Source organism: Eleutherodactylus coqui, chromosome 6 (genome assembly GCF_035609145.1).
Source record: "Eleutherodactylus coqui strain aEleCoq1 chromosome 6, aEleCoq1.hap1, whole genome shotgun sequence".
NCBI classification, from domain to species: domain Eukaryota; kingdom Metazoa; phylum Chordata; class Amphibia; order Anura; family Eleutherodactylidae; genus Eleutherodactylus; species Eleutherodactylus coqui.
The window spans coordinates 52388067-52403428 of record NC_089842.1 but is presented as its reverse complement, the minus strand read 5'-3'; the positions used below and the strand labels follow the sequence as shown (position 1 = coordinate 52403428).

Genomic DNA, 15362 nt, shown 5'->3' with positions numbered 1-15362 from the left:
TGCTTTCGCGAGACAACCCCTTTAAAGTTTCATCCCCCCTTACGGATCGTATCCGTAAGGGAGGATGAAATTACGTACCCAAGGTCCCGGATTGGCTCCCTGGTGGGATGTTAATCCGTGGACCTTACCCCAGCTTCAGCGCACGCGCCCGTCGCCAGAGTGGCGGACGCATGCGCAAAAGCTGTGGATTGCCAGCGTAATTTAAAATCTCCCTGCTCCTGGCTACAAAACTTAGCCGAGAGCCTGGAGATTTCACGGAGAACCGCGATGAGCAGTTCCTGATCACGTGTTCACCGTTATCCAATGGATAATGGCGATCACGTAAAGGTAAAAAAAAAGGTGAAGGTTTATCTCCCCTCACCGATGCGATCGGTGAAAGGAGATGAAACTTTTTAACGGAGGCCTCCGTAATTGCACCCCAACGCGATCTTCTTCCGTGAACTTTCCCGGATGCTGCGCATGCGACCGCCAGAAAAACACCGGACACATTCGCAGGAGCTGGGGAGCCCAGGAAATTTTAAATCTCCTTGCTTCCAGCGACCAACGGTCGCTGAGTGCTTGGAGCAGTGACCGGTGGCCTCACTGAGCGGCCCCCGGTCACGTGATAAATTAGCGATATAACATTAGGCCAATCACGCATGATCGGAGAGGAATTACGGGTTCTGCTTGCGCTTGATCAGCGGTAATCCACGGATCAATCGCATGCATTGGATTACACAATTCCCCCCAATTACCGGGTCGGAATTACGGAATCCACTCGCAGAAACAGAACACGGCATGCTATATTTTACCGCGGATATCCGCGACCTAGAGCCCATTGTGCTCTATGACCGCGGATATACTCGCAGCCCATGTGCAAACACATTGTGTACGGGCTGCGGGTACGCGGGTCATCTCTAAGTGACGGCGCGGGAAATATAAACAAAAAACAGTGTACTGCGCATGACCGCCTGTGTGAGTAGGCAGTTATGCACAGTACATTACGTGGCCGTTCGCAGGGTCACAGCTGGAATCCGCTGCGGGCCTCCGTAAGCGGATTCTGCATACGGCCGTGAGAGCCTGGCGTTATTTGGGTCGCTACCTGTAATCCGTAATTTACAAGAAGCCCCGGGAACGCTCGCCTTCATGCAGTTCCAAGAGCTGCTTGTTGAGCGCCTTCTGTGTGAGACCGCCGCACCGCAGCAAGATTACAAAGCCTCACAGCGCCACTTTTTACACCCCATCCCCGCTGCTGAGGTCACGAAATACCCCCAAAAAAGCGAGAAAGGGGGGGGATACCCGGTTTTCTTGCCCCATGTGCCCATCCCAACCAGCCTCCGTGTTAACCCCTGTCTTCGGACATAAAACGCAGTTTATATTATTACTTTTATCTAATATTTAGGGAGTGCCACAAAATGGGGATGGCGGGGGGGGGGGGGGGAGGGATTATTTTTAGGAAGTCATTTTTTTTTCCGTATAAGTGGGCAATGGGGCCTGGAATTTATTCAGTTGTACCCTGAAATCCAGCGGGCATTCCCTACATTATGGGCCTAGCCATGTGTCCTGTAAGTAGATTAGGGCCACAATGCATATGTTTCTGAGCACGGGACAAACGGGGGTATCCATTTTGGGGTGAACGTCTTCATTCCTGTGTACACTGTACAAAAAAAACTGTTTTTAAATTGACAAAATTACCAAAAAAATGAAAATCGTAGTTTTTTCCTTCTGCTTAGCTTAGATTCATTCAAATACTGTGGGGTCAAAACACACAGTACACTCCTAGATGAATTCGTTAAGGGGTCTAGTTTTCAAAATGGGGTCATTTGTGGGGGTTCTCTATCGTTTTGGCCGCTCAATGGCTCTACAAGTGGGCAATGGGGCCTGGAATTTATTCCGTTGTACCCTGAAATCCAACGGGTGCTCCTTCCATTATAGGCCTAGCCATGTTTCCTTTAAGTAGATTAGGGCCACAATGGGTATATTACTGAACACGGGACAAACAGGGGTATCCATTTTGGGGTGAACGTCTTCATTCCTATGTACACTGTACAAAATAAACTGTTTTTAAAATGACACAATTGCCAAAAAAATGAAAATCATATTTTTTTCCTTCTGCTTGGCTTAGATTCATTCAAAAACTGTGAAGTCAAAAAAGTCATCATACCCCTAGATAAATTCGTTAAGGGGTCTACTTTTCAAAATGGGGTCATTTGTGGGGGTTCTCCATCGTTTTGGTCACTCAATGGCTCTACAAGTGGGCAATGGGGACTAAATCTCCTTCAAGCAAAATTTCTGTTCCAAAAGCCACCGGTTGCTCCTTTCATTTTGGGCCCCATTGTGCATACAGACGTAATACTAGGGCCACAATGGGTATGTTTCTGAGCACAGGACAAACAGGGGTATCCATTTTGGGATGCAAGTCTTCATTTATTTATGTGCTGTACAAAAAAACTGCTTTTAAAATGACAGAATTACCAAAAAAATGAAAATCGTAATTTTTTTCCTTCGGCTTGGCGTAAATTCATTCAAAAACTGTGAAGTCAAAAAAGTCATCGTACCCCTAGATAAATTCGTTAAGGGGTCTACTTTTCAAAATAGGGTCACTTGTGGGGGTTCTCCATCGTTTTGGTCACTCAAGGGCTCTACAAGTGTGCAATAGGGCCTTAATCTCCTTCAAGCAAAATTTCTGTTCCGAAAGCCACCGGTTGCTCCTTTCATTTTGGGCCCCATTGTGCATACAGACGTAATACTAGGGCCACAATGGGTATGTTTCTGAAACACTCATGACACCCCTCAGTGAATACGTTAAGGGGTGTAGTTTTTAAAATGGGGTCACTCGTGGGGGTATCTATCATTTTGACTCCTATGAGCCTTTCCAATCTTGGCTTGGTGTAGGAGAACAAAGTGTTCCTCAAAATGCTGAAAAGTAATGTTAAATTTGTACGTCTCCTAAATGGTTAAAAAAAACCAAAAGTTTTTCCAATGTGCGCCCAAAATAAAGTAAACGGATGGAAATATATATCTTAGCAAAAATTTCTATATTATGTTTGCACATATTTGAGATATTGCAGTTGGAAATGTGAAAAAATTACGATTTTTTTCAAAATTTTCCCAATTTTTGGCACTTTTAATAAATAAACACAAATTCTATCAGTCTATTTTTTCCGCCTAAATGAAGTACAACATGTGGCGAAAAAACAATGTCAGAATCGTTTGGATATGCAAAAGCTTTCTGGTGTTTTTCCATGTTAAAGTGACACATGTCAGATTTACAAAATTTGCCCTGGTCATTAAGGCGCAAACAGGCTTGGTCACTAAGGGGTTAAGGGGCCTTTTACACAGGTGGAATTTTCTGCATTGCATGCCGAAAATTGTGGTAAATTCTGCACGACTGCGTAAAGAGTTTGGTGCAAAATGAAAATGGCTTAAATCAGCCTGCAATTGAGCATCAAAATCTGCAGTTAGCCCTGTAGGTTTTGATGTGGAATTCCGCAGCGGCAAATGAAAGGGTCTTAATTATAATTGCAAAACCAAGGATTAATGACATCACAGGTGCACATTATGGGATGTTGTGCAAACATATAGACAGACACGGGTAATAAGTGGAGGAATCATGCAGTGCTGCATGCCTTAGGAAAGTACAAAAGGTGTAACACCACGTGCCTAATCGCCTTCCTGTCATGTCCCTGCCTAAGAGGACTTGGGCAGCGCCCCCTGGAGGGGGTTGAGATGGGAAAAACACATTTCACAGAAAAGATTTAAAGTGAATCAGTCAGTTGACTATACGGCCCAACGTAAGGACAACGCAGTAACGCTACAGGACCGGACCTCTAGTAGCACAAACATTTATTGTCCCATGTGGTCAATAAGAGCGCTGAAAGAATACACTGGACTCATAGATATTAAGGGCCCCTCCACACTGGCATTTTCACGTATGTGAGAAACGTACTTGAAAAAATGTGTAAAAACGCCTGCATTTTAAGCATACCTATAGGCTTTGAAATCATAAGCATGGTATGCATTTTGGTATGATTTGATCAGTTTTTGATATGAAAAAAATTATATTTTTTTTGGCTAAACTTTTTTTTCTAAACAAAGCTTTGTAGTTTTTTTTTTTATACGTTAAGGGTACGAAAAAGTGCAGCCAAATGTTTTCCATTGACTACAATGTTAAACAAAAAGTAATTGTTTCTCTACATTTTTTTTTGTAGGACAGAATTTTTTTTTTGTGTATAACTGGGTATGCTGGCGATACCCAGCTATACATCTCCTCCCGTAACATCACAGCAACACTCCTCCAGAACGCCACCAACTGTCTGTCCGCTGTCTCTAACACCATGTCCTCTCTCTACCTAAAACTGATCCACTCAAAAGCTGACCTACTGGTGTTTCCGCCCTCTACTAACCGACCTTATCCTGACATCTCCATCTCAGTGTGTGGCGCCACCATAACTCTCAGACAGAACGCCCGCTGCCTTGGAGTTATATTCAACTCCGATCTCTCCTTTACCCTCTACATCCAATCTGTGTCCCGAACATGTCAGCTGCTCCTCAAGAATATCACAATAATCCGCCCTTTACTCACCGTGGACACGCTGTTGATCGGCCTCCCCTGCTCCAGACTCTCCCCCCTCCAATCTATCCTGAATGCGGCAGCCAGGCTCATCTTCCTGTCCAGCCGCTACTCGGACGCCTCTGCCCTGTGCCAGTCACTGCACTGGCTGCCCGTTAAATGCAGAATTCAATTTAAACTCACCACCATACACAAAGCTCTCCACAGCGCAGCGCCCCCCTATATTACAACCCTTATCTCAATCCACCACCCAGCCCGGGCCCTTTGCTCCGCTAATGAAATCAGACTAAGTGCCCCTTTAATTCGAACCTTTCATTCCCACCTCCAAGACTTCTCCAGAGCAGCACCTGTCCTCTGGAACGCGCTACCCCAAACTATCCAGGCAATCACTGACACACTAAACTTCAGGCGTGCTCTAAAAACGCACCTCTTCAGGGAGGCATACCGCATTCCCTAAACCAAACCTTTCTGTACTCCCTCTGATAACATGCTCCCTGACCTACTGACTGCAATCCCTGCTAGCCGTAATCAGCTGCCCACTGCAGTCACAGTGATTCAGCCACTATACAGCCTGATCATTGTCTGTGTGTATAGTATCCCTCACTCTCCACCTCGCCATACCTCGTACATCCCCACCTTCTGTATCACCCCACTATTCGTAGTATGTAAGCTCGTTGGAGCAGGACCCTCACCCCTACTGTTTCCATCAGCTGATTACTTCATGTAACCATGGTTTTGTTTTATTTCCCCTGTCATGTAAGCACTCCGGAATATGTTGGCGCTATATAAATAAAGATTATCATTATTAGTAGGTGCAGAAAAATAATGTACAGAAATGTATGCTTAAGGCTTCCTTCACACTGGTGAGCGCGATATCGGGCCGGGTTACCGTCGGAGGATCGGCAAGTGTTTTTCCATTGATTTCAATGGGAAACATCACATCGCACTCGCTTGAACATTGCACAGCGTGCAATTTGTTTGACTGTCCCATTGAGAACAATGCGTTCCGAGAAATGCGAAAAAATAGGACATGCAGCGATTTTTTTTTTACCTTGCAGCTTTTAAAAGAATGGAGTTCACATTCACGCGCGTTTTGTGCATCTCACAACGCACAAAACCCGTGCGAAATTTACACGAAGTCAAACATATGCCGTGGTTGACAAAGTCCAACCTGTGGGTCCATCAGATGCTGCGTATTGTATAGCATTACACAGGTGAGTCGTCAGCCGGCCGGGTGGCGACTTTGTCTGCAGGTCTTAATCTGCGGCACTGCTGCTGACACCTCTGCACCGGCAGCTCATGCATCCCAGTGGGGCCATAATCTTCGTAGATATATCTGCTTACACAACCAGATTAGCCCTGGTCTGACCCGCCAGTGCTTCAGCTGTGCCGGCCGTCGTGGATCAGTCTGCATCCACCGCCAACAGCACTGATATGGATGGAAGAATGGAATCGCTGTAAACCGTACAACCGGCGAGACAAATCTGATGATCTACGGACGTCCGGCGCACAAAGATTCCTTCTCACTCTGGGTTAATGATAAAAAACACGTCTTTAATGTGATTTTAGCGCATTATAAGTGGGAAATATGGCGGAGGTTTATCAAAACATTCATTCATTTCATTCATGCAGATACGCTTACGCTCATGTTCTTTATTTTACAGTTTGTTATGCAGTAAATAGAGCCCAGTGCTTTTAATGGGTTCATTTAGGCTGGGTTCACACGGAGCTGATTTGCCGCGGAAATTCCGTGCGGAATTTTGCCGCGGCAAATCCGCATGCGGCCGCTAATCCCGGGATTAGCCAGCTATGTGGACGAGATTTCTCAGAAATCTTGTCCACACGGGACGGCATATCCGCTGCGGCTAAGCCGGCAGAAGCCGCCGCTGCGGCGCGGATTTGCCGACCGTAGCATGTCCATGTTTTTTTCCCGCCGCGGCCGTGCGCTCCTCTATGGGAGCGCCAGCCGCAGCGGAAGAGCAAGCGGCCGGGCTGCTTCAAAGTTGCCGCTAGTTTTGCAGCAGTGGTTCTCCCGGCGGAAATCTCGCGGTTTTTCGTTGCGGCCAAACCGCGAGATTTCCGCCGAGAATCCGCCCTGTGAGAACCCAGCCTTACAGGTGCGTATTTTTCAGGCTTGTGAAAAAAAACCAGTTTGTCCTATCTGCATAAATACACAGGAAATGTGTGCATTGGCGCACTAATGCCGTCTTCACACGGGCGAGAAAATCGCGCAAGATTTGTGCATTGTGAGACGCACAAATATATACCCCATTCATATTGCAGCATGGTTTATCCGGCCGCGTGATCTCGCATTGGGGCGCCCGTTTTTTCCACTGCGAGACACTGCACGGTCCACTGCCGCGCCAAAGGATCCCTGCTTTCTGAAGTGATGCGAGGGATCACATGAAAACACCTCCCATCCTCGGGGAATTTACATGGCGGAGAGTGCGATAAAGGGGTGGAATTCACGGTCCGATATTGCCCTTGCCGTGACATCACAGCAACACTCCTCCACAACGCCACCGACTGTCTGTCCTCTCTCTGTTGTTTGTGCGCCCTTTTAGACGGCCTGGCGCATATACACCGAGCCTGGTATACGCCCCCTCGCCAACGCTCAGCAAGGGGAGGGGGCGGGAGCTAGTGAGCTAAGCTCCTGTTCCTTGCTGGCTGTTTGCAATGGGCAACTAGCTCCCACCTCCTCCCATTGCAAACAGCCAGCAAGAGGCTAAACTCCCTCCCACCTCCGGCAGCTGCCATAGACTCCCATAGGAGTCTATGGCAGCCGCCTCCGTATTCCAGCCAGAAGATAGTTCCAAGACTAACTTTCCTGGCCGCCGTAAAAGCATCGGGTTGAAATGCGCTATCTTGGCTGACCAGACACTTTTACGCCATCTGAACTGATGCTTTGTAAACCAAAGCATCAGATGGGCAGCGTATATCAGCCGTCCGTGAAAGTGCGGCCGGTATACGCTCGTGTGAAAGAAGCCTAAGGTTGGTTTCACACGGGCGAGAAAATTGCGCAATTTTCTCACGATGCGACAGTGCTATGAATCGCATGTATGTGAAGCCCGTGCTTTCCTATGGGTTCCTTCACATTAGCGGTGTTTGATAGGGTGCTACACTGCGAGGAAAAAAATTGCGGCATGCTGAATATTGCCGCGATTTGCGATGCTTTGTAGACCATGACCTTTGTGCGGCATCGCATGAAAACACGTTATTTATGCGGTACGATGCAACTTTTACAGTAGGAAGTCCTACTGTTTGTCCCTAAACTAAGCCCTGTCTACATTAAAAAAAAACAAGAAAAAAACCCCACAATCCACCCCCTAACAGCCACGGTCAGGTCCGCTGCACTCCTCCTCGCTTACTGGATTGGAGGTTCAAAAACCCCGCCTCCAGGAAGCGCTGACTCTGATTGGTTCACCAGCGCCTTTTTCCCCGCTCGCATTGAAGTCTATGGCAGCTTTCTGTGTTAGGGTAAGACCTATCTGGTAATGCTCCGTATAAAATCAGTGACTGGTAACGGTCACGTATGCGCCACTTTTCCCGTACAATTTTCTACGCATCGTTCATCTGAATATATTGGAATCCAAAGTTTCGGATGGTTGCAATTTTTGGAGGGGGGCAGATCAATACTAGCATAAATACGATTGTGTGAATAAGGCCTAGGGATTATTTTACACGGAGCGAGAAATCGTTCACCCGATAGTTTTTTTTTTTTTTTTTAACAACGCGATTTCTCTCCGTCAAGAGGCAGGACTTGTCCTATCTTTAGACGGCACAACACTGGCGGCTCCACGATCTCCTATGGAAGTCTATGGAGCCGGACGGCAAAGGGAGGGGATTTAGCAGCGCCGAGCGCTTCTAAACAATGCATCTTCACCCCGCATTTACGTATCTGTTCGCGCGTTTTACTGTACTTTTTTGGCACGCAGATCATGCACAATTACGCATGCAAAAAACCCGCTATGCATTGAAATGGGCAATTCAGATAATTAGTTTAATATTTGCTATTTTTGTGCGCTGCGTGAATGCAATGCAAACCACACTAATGGGTTCTATTCACCGTGTTGGTGTAGAAGCCCCCTTAGCAGTATGAAGAGAGGCCCCAGCAGCAGCTAGGGCGCCCCCTCCTGCTGCGGCCGCGCACAGCACTGGTACTTCCGGCCGACTGAGACGCTGACCGCACAAGCCCCTCCCCTTCCGGTCGGGTCACGTGAGCTAGTTTAACCCTTCCGCTCCTGCAGCTCCCGCTCGGGACCCGTTTTGGAGGGGCTTCTGGTCTGCAGGCAACAAGCCGGCATGGGAGGCACGTAATGCGGAGGGCTGAGAGGAGACCCCCGGGGAGAGCAGGATGTAGACGGACCGCCAGGGGGCGCAGCCTGTAAGTGACCCGTCTGCCAGAGGAGTCAGTAGTCACACAGTGACAGCCCCAACCCCAACTAGGAGACCGCAGTGCAAACCTACTGGAGCTTCTTATGGGGGCTGCCATGTGCACCCGCCACAATGACTTAAGAATGGCGTCACACGGGGAACTGTCCGCCACCAGACTGCGCTTAATGCCATAGTCGTCCCGCTTCCTCGCGCCGAGCGACTTCTCCCGTTACCCGGGGCGACTTCTGGGTGCCGGACGGTCGTCCCAAGACTTAAAAGCGGGCCAGATTGCGTATGGCGGCATGCGTGAGATACGCTATCATACGCGGTGCAGAACCACTTACCTACGCAGCGATCCGCTGACTCGCACGCAATATACATGTACGCTCGTGTGCTTAGAGACTGGACGATTGTCATTGGGACGTGCGGCTGACATCGCCGCCGGCGTCGGCTGATCGCGTTTAGACCGAATGATTATTAGCGCTCGTTTGAACAATAATCGTCCCGTCTAAGCGCACCTTACTGCTGCCGCGGCTTCACACAGTCGCTCCGTGAATGGCGGGGGAGCGCGCCGAAGATCTCCTACGCCCGCCTCCATTCACAGGTAATGGCTGCTGTTTACGCGGGCCGGCAGCCGCTCGCTTTTCAGGCGATTACTCCAACTCCGTACGCCTAAGACCGAGCGTTTCCAGCAAATGAGCGATTCCAACGCGTCCTGTTGGGTTCCGTGTTTACACGGGCCGCCCGTAGTCGCACTTTGGATCGCTCGGGCAACTAATGGCCTACGTAAAGTACCCTTGCTCAGGCGGCTGGCAGCACATAAGCGCCCGCCAGCCGTCCCAGCGATAGTCCCTCCTGAGCTTTCACAGCAATAGTCGTGCAGTGAATGGCGGTGGAGCGCGCCGGATATGATCTGGCCATCCATGTCCGTTCGCTGTGTACAGGCCGTCACTCCTAGCTGAACAGCTGCGTGAGAACCCGCTCGCTAGTCCCCGTGGGCCGAAGTGACTTACCGCTCCGTCCCCCATCGGTCCGTGTAAAGCCACCCTCGATGGTAGTCGTCAATCTTCGTTTTCCGTTAATGGTGGCAGGCGGGCGGCCGAGAGAACTCCGGTGCGCGCCATTTACTGAACAACTATCACTGTGTTGAAAGCACCGGAGCAGTAAGTCTTGGAATGACGGTCAGGCGTTTACGTGCCCAATAGTCGCCGCACGTACCGCCGCCCTAGCGGCTCGCACCGGAGGGCCCATTTGGAGTCTCCATCGTTGAGCAGCGCTATTTTGTCTTGTCAAATCCAGCAACATGGCGGATGACGAGCTAGAAACCGAATGGACCCCATAATAATCAATGGGTTCCTTCAGCGCCGTTCATCTCCATCACATGACCGTTCTGCTCGGCCGAGGGGCGCCATCGTCCTCAACGGAGCAGAAAAATGGAAACCTCTGAGGGGAACGAGCCCGTAAGCCGATTCACATCAGTGTATTTGCACGCACAAAATTTGCGCTTGAAATAAACGAAAAATAGAACAAATTGATTTTGATGGGATCGTTCACATGTGCATTCTGCGTGCGCAATACAGTCATGCAACCCCCCCAAAAACGCAGCAGTCTCCGCTTTTCTGCGCATTTGCGCAGGCAAGAGAACATTCTGAAATCCTTAAGCTAATTGGCCATTTCGATGGCAGAGAGCTTTGTAGCGCGTATCGTTTTGCACAATTCATGAGCACGAAAACCTGCAAATATGCGATGTCTATTATGCAAATACGCTTACGCTCGTGTGAATCCGGCATTAGTCAGGTATGACTGCAGCTCGCTTGCAGCATGTTGTTTTTTTTGTCTTTTCTACTGGCCCAGCGGCACTTCTGTAATCGTCTTGTGAGAGCGAGTCACTGAGTATTCGCACGCGGTTTTGTTTGTACCTAATTGGTATTTGATTGTGTGGGAATAGTATGAAAATTGAACATAGGCGCATAACATTGTATTCAGCTGCAGTCCTGCGGGAGAACAAAGGAGCTGAATGCAGATAACAGACCTCCTGCTGTTATCTGCATACAACAAAGGGAGGCTCATTTACACGCAAATGAAGCTAATAAGTGCATTAGTGCCCATTAGCAGCTCATGCAAAATGATCGCTCAAACTGTTAATCATCCTATCTTTTGAACGAATCTTGAGCGATCATCTTTGCATGTAAATGGGGCTTAAGAGTCCAGTCACATTATTAGGACCACCAGCTAATATGCAGGGTCACGACTGTGTGCCGCACGGACAGCAGCTAGACGGTCCGGGAGTCAGTAAGGTGCTGGTAGGTGGTCTCCGGTATATGGAGCCATGCTGACTGTACTGCTGGAGGGTGCGTGGGGAAGGATCCATAGAGTGAACACAATGATCGAGGTGGTTCCATGGATGCTCAGTTGGGTTCACGTCTGGGGAATTATGGGGCCAGGGAAGTACTTGGAAGTCTTGGCCATGCTCCTCCAACCACTATCGGACATTTTCAGCCATGTGACATGTCATACTGTTTTGCTGGAAGATCCCATGTGCATTGGTGCCCGTGACCTGCCCGGATGGATGTAGTTATTATTGGTACCATTTTGGGGTACACACAGCTTTTTTGTTGACTTTTATCACATTTTTGGGAGAGGCAAGATGAACAAAATAAGCCTTTATTTTTTTTAAATTTTTTTGGCCATGCAGGATCAGTAGTGTGCTCAATTTATTGTACAGGTCGTTATGGGTACAATGATACGGAATATGTGGGTTTAACTTTTATTTAATCTTTTTATGCAGAGAGGGGAAAGTTTTGAAGCGCGGACAGCCACAAGTTCGTCAATCAGAGCCAACTGCTTGGAGTTAAAGCTGACCGCCCGCCTAAGCAGTCAGCAGGAGGGCCATGGCGGGTCTTGATAGGCAAAATATAAAACTGCTCTATATTGTAATGCTGTAACAATACAAGGTGTTGAGTAGGAAGATCGTGACATTTCTGCAGTAATCCCAAGGGCTCTAAATAAAGATCGGGGACGGTAGAGCCACAGTCATACTGATGGCCTCGCTTTGCTTAAAAGTAGCCAATAAACATGTCCTTGTCTGACCCTTGGTACTGCCGGAGGTTCCCTGTTGTCCGAGGGACTAGCAGTGCGACCACAAATCAAGGGTCTTCATCTGTGGCCATGGATTGCGAGAAGGCCCGTCGCCTATCCAGAGAGTAGGTCATCAATTGTAAAAGCCTGGAATACACCTTTTAAGTGCTCCTTTTCATAAAATAATAGTGGATTCATGGATATATATATATATTTTTAAAGCCCTTCTAGGATATTTCAAGATTTCTGGTCCACTGTTCTACCTCCTTAATCAGAAGCACAGTGAATAATATAACCCGCCAACACATCTGCCCGTAGGGTCAGGAATAGAGATGAGCGAGCATACTCGCTAAGGAAATTACTTGATTGAGCGTTGTCCTTAGCGAGTATCTCCCCGCTCGAAAGAAAAGGTTCGGCTGCCGGCGTGGGTGAGAGGGGAGTTGCGGCAGTGAGCAGGGGGGAGCGGGGGGGGGGGGGGGGGGAGAGAGAGATCTCCCCTCCGTTCCTCCCCGCTCTCCCCTCCGTTGCCCCCCGCACGCCACCGGCAGCCAAACCTTTTCTTCCGAGCGGGCAGGTACTTGCTAAGGGCAATGTTCGATCGAGTAATTGTCCTTTAGCGAGTATACTCGCTCATCTGTAGTCAGGAAGTTCCACGTCTTGTGTTTTAGACCTCCCTACATGAAGATTTTGGATGACGGGACTGTACAGGGCGGCCATGGAAAATTTAAGGTGGGCACCGCACTGCACTTGTATGAAAATTGTCTAAAAAAAACATCTGTCTTTGTTGCCCTTGTAACCAATCATAGCACCGCTTTGGTTACATGAAAGCTGTGCTGTGATTGGTTGCTATGAGCAACAAAGACAGATTTTCTTCTAGACTGCTTTCATAAGAGTGTGTTGCTGAGATACTTTTCCATGGCCCACCCTGTTCTTAACCCAGATCCAGCATTTTCTGCCAAAGGTTGTGAGTCAGTTTCAACATTCTTAGGAAATTCTTTTACTTCCCTTACAACAATCCTAAATCCTCAGAAGAACAGGATTTCAGTTCGCTAGGTTATTCTCCTAGTAGAAGAAATAAGCAGGGCTCCACATGGGTGCATTCGTGACCATTTTGGTGGCCACGGTTTTGTAAATGGCAACCAGCCTTTTAAATCATGTCGCCATTTGAGACCAGTGCTGTCGTACAGCTGCTGGTTGTAGTAATGAGTCTCCCCTCCTAGTATGTCGCAGCCTGGGGACCTCTGCTAGAAGACTCGCCCCCTGATGACCAGCTGTCCTGACTGGCCTAGAGGGAAGGATCTCCACATGGACTGATCCTCAGTGCTTCCTGTGACCATGTAAGTATTCTGAGCTGAACTTCCAATGGCCCTTGTCACTGTTCAAATGGGGCGCCTGGATGCTATTTCTGTAGGAGTATGGCAATGCTTAGATGCCATTGAGGGTTTGCCAGGCTCCAAGTTGGCATGGCTACTTTTAAAAATGGGGGTCTTGAATGTGTCTATACTGCAAGGGGGCATCACCAGCTGTCGTTATTTTTCCGGTGAGGGTGGCCGGCACTCTGGATGTGTTGATGTAATTGACAGTATAGCACTCGCCGTCTTTTATTTTTAGTCACCAAATTTATCATTTGGCTCCTAAACATTTCAGTTCATGAGCCAATGGCTCCTAGGTAATTTTTTTTTAGTCTGGAGCCCTGACGAGGAAAGCGAGGCTAGTAGGATGACCATAGCCTGTTGGATAAGTAGGGTTGGCTGTCACTCCACGGGTAGCTCTGGCCGGCCCCAGGACTCGCTCTACCAAGGCGGAACATGGAGAGGCCTTTACAGATCTGCAGATGTCGGGTCTTCATTGGTGATCCAAGATCCCAAACCTCACCGACTGCCATCAGATTGTCGGCTTGCAGGGCTTTCTTCATTAAGTTTGCTTTCTCTTTAATTCAATCACGGTTTGCAAAACGATCTCCTATCCTCTGAATTCCGTTAATTACACACATCCCATGCTCACGAATAGAAGATCTGTAAGCCTGCTATGTATGAACGTTCTATTATGGTCCTCTGAGTAGCCAGAAGTCCGTAGCTTTTACCCACTCCTACGTCCTGTAAACCCATCGGATGGTGGAAACGCACGCCGCTCTGAAGTGTAAAGAAGTGGCCCGATATGAATATACATACACTTGCTTCATTGCTGCGCCTTTTATGTTTTTAGACTTTTGCCGCGGTCACCTTGTTCTTTTTATAGATGCAACATCAATCATTTTATTATGAAATGCCCCTTTGAACATCGGTGCGCGGTGACGGCTCTTTGTGTCGTTGCAGTCAGTTGAGTATTACCGCCAGCTGCATTCTCCTGTAAAGCCTTATTATCCTCTCCAACCAGAGTCGTGGTGGGGGTTGCACGTTTTAGGGTCTTTGATATGAAATCCATGATGGCCCTGCTTATATGTTATCTCTCGACGTGTTACCTTTGGAGAACCTAGACTTGTATTACAGAACTGCAAGGCCACATCCTAGGAACCAGGTAGCTTGTGGGCTTAGTAATAGTCAGCTGACGCCTAACTTTTTGGGGTATTTTTTTATTGATATCTATGAAAATTCTTACTGTAAATACACTATCCAGCAGGGAACTGGATCGTTGAATCCCTACCTTCATGAGCAGTGGAGTGGTCAAGAGAGTTGCTGTGCAGGGAATCCCTTTATATGGAGCTCCAGCACTTAAAGGGGGTGTGCCAAGTTATAAAGTCCTCCCCTATGCACGGGGGTAACTTTATGATTAGTAAGGATCCGACTCCTGGGACATCACCATTTTTTATGCATAATTTACTCAAGACACTGGCATAAATTATACCGGAAATCTTTTTGTAGCTGGTGTACATTTTTAGGTGCTCGGATGACCTGAGATGCACCTAATGTACATCGTGTGCCTGGGGGAATCAATACTATTAAGGCCCGTGTTTGAAACTCTGATCGTAATAAATTCCCCCTATATTAGTAAGTGGAAAAGATACAATTTTTTTTTATTATTACGTATTAAGTGACCAACCCCCTTGATGAGCTTTAGTCCAAGCTGGGATAACCGGCCGGCCAGCATTCCCAGCAGCTGCGGAACAAGGAAGTGCTGGTGAGTGATCTGTGTCTGTGGGGACTCTTTTACATGCATGGTATGGTAATGACTTTTATGCTTTCTGCGCCTTTATTGTTATTGTACTTTATAGGTTGTATGGTGCCACCTGATGGGCGTTTATGCCAGCATTACCTCTAGTATAAACCTCGATCTATAGCTGTGTCTCTTTGTTATAGTTCCTACTTTAGAAACCTCTTGTATTTCCATGTATCTACTTAGGTGAATTTTTTTACTGGTG

The 15362-nt window shown here is 47.9% G+C and overlaps 1 protein-coding gene across 3 annotated transcripts in view; it reads left to right on the top strand.

Annotated features, from left to right (window-relative positions):
- Positions 1-8758: 8758 nt before the first annotated feature.
- Positions 8759-15362, top strand: part of NADK (NAD kinase) — an 84292-nt gene continuing 77688 nt past the window's right edge. For 2 of the 3 annotated variants that reach the window (XM_066606833.1, XM_066606831.1), the window contains exon 1: positions 8759-8936. The gene's annotated coding sequence lies outside the window, so the exon portion shown is untranslated. Of the gene's footprint in view, positions 8937-15103; positions 15122-15362 lie in introns of those variants that run through there. The other variant, XM_066606832.1, reaches the window with a different exon arrangement.